The sequence below is a fragment of the Gobius niger genome, assembly GCF_951799975.1.
Source record: "Gobius niger genome assembly, chromosome: 12".
NCBI lineage: Eukaryota > Metazoa > Chordata > Actinopteri > Gobiiformes > Gobiidae > Gobius > Gobius niger.
Genome location: NC_136863.1, coordinates 14,646,425 through 14,654,465, shown reverse-complemented (window position 1 = coordinate 14,654,465; position 8,041 = coordinate 14,646,425).

Here is an 8,041-nt window from a genome sequence, read left to right as displayed (position 1 = left end):
TGTATTTATTTATAAAGCAACATCACCATTCTTAGCTTAACTTTTTTCTGTTTTGTTTCCATTGCCTCCTTCAAAGCCAACGTACTATGCAAGATGCGTGGTAGAAAAGTTGAACTAAATCTTGAAACGCACTACAGAGTTTCAGAATCTTCACCTTTCGAAATATACGAGAAACCACCCTCGAGGAACACCGGAGAGGGGGAAAAAATGGTATCGCTTTAGATTAAAGTGTTAGGGTTGGTAGCCGATTAGTATGTTAACAGATAAAAATATAATAAGCAGTGTGTTATTACTTAACAAGCGTATTATTAATGCTTATTAGTACATATTGAATACTTAATGAGCACACCTTAATATAAAGCTTTACCAAAAATATTACTTGGGTTTTGCTTCTCCAAACTTAACCCTGTTGTGTGTCCCATTCTTAAATTGCAGCTATGATACATGAGCGCTGCAAGCTTCCCAAGGCTGCTCTATCTTTCACTATATCACACTCCAAACTATCCCCAATTGACTGAGCGCAGTGAGCACAGCACAAACGATAGGATCTCCATCATGACCGGCCTCACTCTACTCCACCTTTGGGTGTGAGACTCCTTCGATCCTGCACGCCCCCACCGTTTGTATCCACCCAGAGGAGAGAAAAGGGAGGGAGTGGGCTGTGTAGGCACATCAAAGCTGCGGCTGTGAGGTACAGCAACATGCCCTGTAGGACAAGTCTGTTTACAGCAACCCCCGGCACGATGTTCAAGCCGTCTGCGGTGATACATTCGCCGTGCTTTATATGCCCTGTGGTGAAATACTCATGTTTTGGGGGAAGTTTGCTTTCTTTATCCAAGCTGTTAAGTACGTGTACACACGAGTGGGAGGTGTTGCTGAAAAGAGATCATTGTTATTGCAGCATTGCGGCTTATTACGACTTCTCGTTGCTATTATTTTGAGTTGTGCTTGTTATTATGAGGCACAAGCCAATTAGAGTGCATTTCAGAGATTCAAAAGTGCAGCGGGCAGCAAAGGTTATTTATTATGTTAAGCCATTTTTCGGCCAAGAAAACTATCAATTTGATTCCGCTGATTCTCGACAACACCATTAATCTTTTGACAAATATGGTTTCTAAATATATCCAGCCATAACCCACTTTTAGACTTTGTCAAATCCATTGTGCTTTTTGTGAAATTGCCCCTGTCTGTGCAGTTATCAAGGGAGCCTTACCTTAGTAATACCTTAGTTTCCATTTAGTTTGTACACTATGCAATTTGTCTGAAAGGCCCAAGAAAATAAACAGACATGATTTATTTTTTGAAATTATGTTGCCAAGTCACAAAATCTCAAGTTGTAATAGACTGCCACCCTCCGCTGACAGCTCTGAAGGGGAATAATTTGTCTGCCACGGTTAGGATCCAAACTCCGAGATCATTGGGGGCAAACTGTCATCCCACGAAAAAAAAACAACTTTTCATGGCAGTGTGTTTTGCTTTGCCCCTGAACATTGCTGCATCTTTGGCTTACAAATGACATCTTGCAAAAAAAAATAGAATAAGAATCCAATAGTGTCATTAGACATGCACCAGTCTGGCAGCCTTAATACCTCGGGGATCACCTTAAGGCATCCCTGGCTTTTTCTGTCTCAATTTGGCTTGGTAATTACCGAGTTTGAGCGCGACAAGTGTGGGAACATTACAGCCGAAGGGAAGGTCGCGGATCAGAAATTTGGGGGGGGGTAATGGTGATGTTTTCTCGCGTTGGACTGCGGCTCCTCTTCCATGTGCTTCAGATCGCCTCGTCGTGTCCGCCGGGGTACAAGGACATGACAGCCGGTTACATCTCGCGTCTCTCTCTCTCTCTCTCTCTTTGCTGCATTCGTTTGGCTCGCAGCGGTGACAGCGAAAATACGGCCCACTTTGCAAAGCAGCTGGGAGGTATAGTCGACGGCCCAGAGAAAATCGCTTTTTGTAAATCATACCGCAAACTCACTTATGGGGCCGCAAAAGTTCCTGAAAGAATCCACTGACAAGGATATTTTGTTATGCTGCTAAATCTTTTATGAGTAAATCAATTGTCTGCGTGCAAAAAAATTTGTTTTGACTGTTTTTGGGGGGTTTTTTTGCTCCTCTGTGCGACCCGCCTATTGTTTCACCGTCTGCGTTTCTGAATGGAATGCCATGTTCTTAGTCACTTTTGTACGTTGATGTTAAATGCTAATTTTATACCTTGTTTTCTCGACTCATTATCGTTCAGTGTACCATTTGACACTGGTTGGCATTTGCTTTCAGAGGATTAGTCAGTGCAATGTTCCTCACTAGGACACAAACACGTCTTAACATAGCTACAGGCAGTTTTTTAAGAGTAATTAGTTGGATTGAGAATACAGATGGCATTGGGCCATTTTTACACACAGCATACACCATGCTTCCAAATCACCTTGCCGAATTAAAAAGAAAAAAAAGGCAGCTTTGATCTGCCAACGCTAGTGTGAGCATATTAGGGCATGATCTAGGCCTTTTTGACGGCCGTGGCAGAAAAAAAAGGCGTCATGGTGCTACCGACATTGGATGTAATTTAGTATCATAATAAATTGAATCTTTCTATGAATAGAAGAAAAAGAAAATCCTACTTTGCAAATGCCAACCATCAGCCCACTCCTTGTATTTTTTTTTTTTTGTGTATGTATTTTAAGTTTGTGCATATTACGTGTTTTATTTGCAAAGACACTGTTTTCTTGGTTGATTTTTTCTTCTTTTTGGGAGTCACAATCTCGTCCATGGAACTCCAAACACGAGGAAGAAGAACGCACGTGCAGCATTTGAGTTTTGTCTGCTGTGAAGCCGGAGTTGTTCATTCTTTACTTTTTTTTTAGATTTTCTTTTCTCCCTTTCAGCCACCGACAGCATACAGTATAATTTCTGTAATCTCCAGTAATCCTCCCCTGTGCTGGAGATGAGCGGTGGAGCTGTCTGTTTTTTTCTTTTTTTTGAAGCGGTGTGTTTGATGTTGTGTGCCACTACCAGATAGCTGCCAGACGTGTCCTGTGGAGTTTTAATATTTGCTACATGTGAACAAAGCACTAATATCTCTATCTACTATAGCCTAGTGCACTACCTTCTATTCTTTACTCTCAACAAATCAACTATTTTTTAAATAAAGGAAAGAGTGTCACAAAAATCTCACTGTGCAGAAGGCTTATTGTCTTTCATGTTGGCCCCTTGATGTATTTTACGGTTGGCTGTTTCCCCACAAGCGCTTTTTTAGATCAAAAGTTGCCCTCAGTAGTGGAAGGTTTTAATGGCAGGATACATATAAAACAAAAAAAAATATTGCCCTTAACATGTTTCCAATGAAAGCTTACGACATTAAAGTTAATGGTTCTCCAATGTGGGTTTAAAAAAGGACGACAGCTTCATCTGAACTTGGGTTGCCATCGGCTGCATATGAAGACAAAGGTTTTGCTATTCTGCGTTTGAAAGAACTTGCTGAAGTTTAACAATGGCAGGCCCTTCTAACATTAATAGGGCTCCACGGTGTTACGTCACAAATCAAGCGGAGGTGAATACAACGCTGTCCGCTTCATTGAAAACAGTGGGAGAGCGCTGGCCTTGGGTGGTTGTCATTGGATATGAGAGTATTTATTAAGGTGAATAATTGTCGGATTGTGAGGGAATGTCATTTGATTACCACGATAACCTGCCTATTGAGGCAAAAGTACAATATAAACAGAAATTGGACTAAATTGGTCTCAATGAATGTTTGTACAAACCACAAACTGCCAAGAGGTAAAGCCTGGTGCCGTCAATAATCCATCTTAACTGTGTGCTAACGCATTTATGTTTGCCTTTCGGGAAATAATCATGATCTAAGCGTAATGCTGATAAGAAAATGTTTTCGAAACTCTTAGGCGACATTCTTTTGAGTTTATTTGGCTTTAGTTTTAGCTACAGCATGATTTAGCGAACATGTGTCATGACATTAATGCCATGACATTTGACTAAGAGAATGTGGAGCTTGATGTGTCAGATACGTTAAACTTTAAAACATAATCCACACAACTGGTTCGGATTTGCAGACGTCAATTCTAATCATTCACTTACTGAGTTTACAAGATTGATCACATCCAACCGCACAACAGCTTTTAGGCATGATTTACAGAGAAAAACTCAATTTATCAAACATAATCTGTCATACGCAGGCAAAAACGCTGTCTAATACCGCCACATCTGCAGCGCACTCAATTTCCCAGATGCTAGAAGAGCCCTATAAGGACTTAGCCAGTTGCCTGTTGATGCCGACTCAACTACATTTCTAGCGCGGAACATACATAAGCAAAGGATGTGGAGTAAACCAATCAGCGAAAGGGGGGACTTGTTTGTATACTTTGTATACTTTATTGTCCCCGTAGGGAAATTTGTCCTCTGCATTTAACCCATCCTTCGATGCCGCTGGGGCAACCCGTAAGGAGCAGTGGTCGACGGCAGTGCCGCGCCGGGGACCCATCTCCATGATATGGAGCCAGGCTCATGGTCAGAATCACCTGGCTGGAGGATTCACCTATTGCACCTTGTGTTATTCTTTTGATGTTATCAGCAGATCTGTGTTAATATTCGATCACAAAACTCATCTATTGTCAACACGTTTTTGGCAATGGGCGAGGAACCAGCTTCTCTATGGCCCTTGGGGAGGGAGCTGACATTGCTATAATACCACCCCCTTGTGGCCAGGGGCGACTCCAAAAGACACTTGGTAGACAGGATTCTAATGGGACTTCAGACCTCTCCAGAAAGCCTGGCTCCAAAGAGTTTTATTTTTTCTAAAAATCGCGATGAGCCATGTTTTTACCACGCTGGTTTATGTACAGCGGCCCTAAAATGTGGAAGCCTTTTCAGCGCATTGACTGGCTCCAGAGCCTGTCAATCAGGCTATGGAGCTCTGTGGAGGCTCCGCCCACCGTTTTGTCCCTTTAAGGAACAGGCTTCGAAGAGATTCCACTTTATTTATATAGCACATTTATTGTGCAGCCATGTAAGTTTCACAGACGACTTGGGACCAATACAATAAATGAGGCTGAATGGAACACCGGCTATCTCTAATTACTCCTGTGATTAGACTGTATTTTTCATTCACGGGGATATCAGTCTGGGCAGGGATTTGCCACTCCTGCCAAGTTGATATGTACCTGTCTGGTGCCTGCCCGTGGAAGAGCGTGGTAGCTTCAACTTCACCCCCGTTTGGAGCTATATGCTGGGAGAGGCCAAATGCTAACAACGCATCAAGTCGTCTAAGCTCAGGTAAGAACATATTTCAGTATGGAAAAATGGTGGCCTGTTCCTTTAAATCTATGTCTTTTGGTGATTATCGCTGATTGCAAAAAGAGCCCTCGCAGGGGACTTCTGCATCTCAAGAGTGACGCTGCTGGTGAACAACACGTGACTGCAGATAAATTAATCTGATTGCACGGATGGCAGCAGTGGCAAATCCCTGCCCAGACTGATATCCCCGTGAATAAAAAATACACAGGAGTATCATTGTGGAGTTGCCTGGTTACTTAACAGGTGCTGAGACTGTCGAAGCAGGTGAGAGTCCTGTGATGTTTTCCGAGCTGGATTTAGCCACAGAATCTAGCAACCCTGAGTGTGAGGTTCATTCTGCCTTCTGATCCAGTGTTAATTTCGTCAACTAAAATATTTAGTCTTAATTTTAGTCAAAGTGATATTTTTGTCGACTAAAATTGGACTAAAACTAAATTAAAAGTTTCTCATGAGACTAAAACTATGACTAAAATGTCCAGATATTTTAGTCGACTAAAATAAGACTAAATAAAAATGAAAAGGAGAGACTAAAATCATCCAAACTTCTATTGAGCGTCTGAAAGAGCCTCAGATCATGTAAATTCTCTGCCAAAGGATCAGCTCTGAGCTTTGTTCATGTGGAGCAGCTCCAGGAAGCAGAGGAACCAGATTAAATATGATTTTAATGAATATTATCAATGCAAAGTCGACAAAATTCGTCTTAAATTCAGTCGACTAAATTTACTTGCAATTTTAGTCGACTAAAACTAGACTAAAATTGAAGATATTTTTTTGACTAAAACTAGACTAAAATCGAATTACATTTTCGTCAAAAGACTAAGACTAAAACTAAATTAAAATATGTTGTCAAAATTAACACTGTTCTGATCATCTTGAGAATTAAAACAAAAACTTTTTTTTTTTTTTTAACAGATGTTTTCATTACAATTGTTTTCAGTAAAACCAGATTTTCAATATACTTCATATCTGAAGATAAGACATGTTTATGAATTCCGATCTTTGATGTTTTGCCCAGATCTTGTCTTAGCCCTCTCTTATTGCCATGCAAATGTCTGTTACTGATTCTGTTTCATTCATTATGTTCTTAGTAGTAGCAAGAGCACAGTAATGTAACAGCAATCCAAATGCATAACTTTAAATGGCCTCTTTCTCTCCCTAAAATGTGTTGCAAAATGAGTGTATTGTCCTAAAGACTCAGGATGATCCAATGGTCGCTGATGCTCAGTGCTTTTCTCGAGCATAAAAGAGGGATGATGAAAGTGGGAACCATCGCCAATTTGTCTGCCTTCTCCACACAGGACTGGATATTCTTTTACAAGGCTGGAAGCGGATAAGGATATTCTTTTTATATAAATGACATCCGGCCTGTGCGTGATAGCGAGTTCAGTGTGCCATTCAACTGTAGCTTTACAACACACATCCCTCATTGCGAGATATGACCTACATTTTAGCTTTGTAGCAGTGTTTCTGCGAGTATACTCCAATAAACTCTTAATTAATGAGACGGTTTTCGTGGCCTCGGTAGAAGAAGCTTGAGAAGCCTGCGGATCCAGCAAAGCCTTCAAGTTGATAGGAGTTTAAAATGTTCGCACACAGCATTATTCAAGTTGTTAACCTGCGCGGGCGGTGATATACAACTGCTATCTGTTCTCAATCTGTCGAGTTTCCCAGAGAAAAAGTGCAATCTGTTTGAACTGAGTGGCACAGTCAGAGGACTCCATCACTGTGTGTAGGCATGACTCAAATGCTAAAGTGGCACCATCTCGCTGCCTTGGACTCTATTAGATATCACTATTGGATATCTCATTAGGAAATAAATATATACCTGTATTTTGATCTAAAAGCTAAATCATTGAAAGCCTATGCAACACCACAACACCGCAGCTAATTGGTCACTGTGTTGGATATTTGTGTGTATTGTAGCGTGAATTTGATATGAATAAAAAATGTCCATGCATTCCCGCTTCCCGAAAACAAATTATTCATCTATACTGACCTGCTTTTGAGCTAGTAACTTCAGCCCTGTCAAGCAATGAAGAGTGTCAAGAAAGACTGTGACCAGAATTTATTCTCTGGCCCCATTGTTTAAACTTTTATCAAACATTTATAAACTGTTACGTTGGAGTCCTCTTGAAGACAGATCGCTTCTTTGACTTTGCTCCATTTTTATGAACCAACAAGAGTTCTCTTTTTAGCAGTGAATGTGAGAGAATCGGGATTTGATAACTGCGGTACACTTGACAGCTTCCTACAATTCAAGGTTTTTTTGTCATTGCAAATCAAAAGAGTCACTGTGAACTTGTGCGTGTCCCTGTTAAAGTTGCCACAGTGTATGATAATGAAGATGTTCACCTGAGCTTGGGACAGGCACATTTTTGGCAAGATCGTCGAACCATTCATTAGTCGGAGAGACTTTTTGTCACACTTTTTTTTCTTGAGTTCACTGCTCATCAACAGAAAATTCCACGAGCATTAAATGAAAGCTTGAACCCTTGACTTGAAGTAGACCTCGCTCTCTCATTTCTATCATATTGTGATAAATAGTTATTGACTGTCAAACACCACAAAATCGACAGTGACAATGTGCGGGGCAAGTTGTCGCAATGTTTGGGGTTGTTGTTTTTAAAGGAGTTTTTTTTTTTAATGTTAACTGGAAATTTGATAAACGTTTGTAACTTTTTTGGCTTTTTGAGATAAAAGGATAAAATATGTTTTAAAATAGTAGCAATGCAGATGTGTT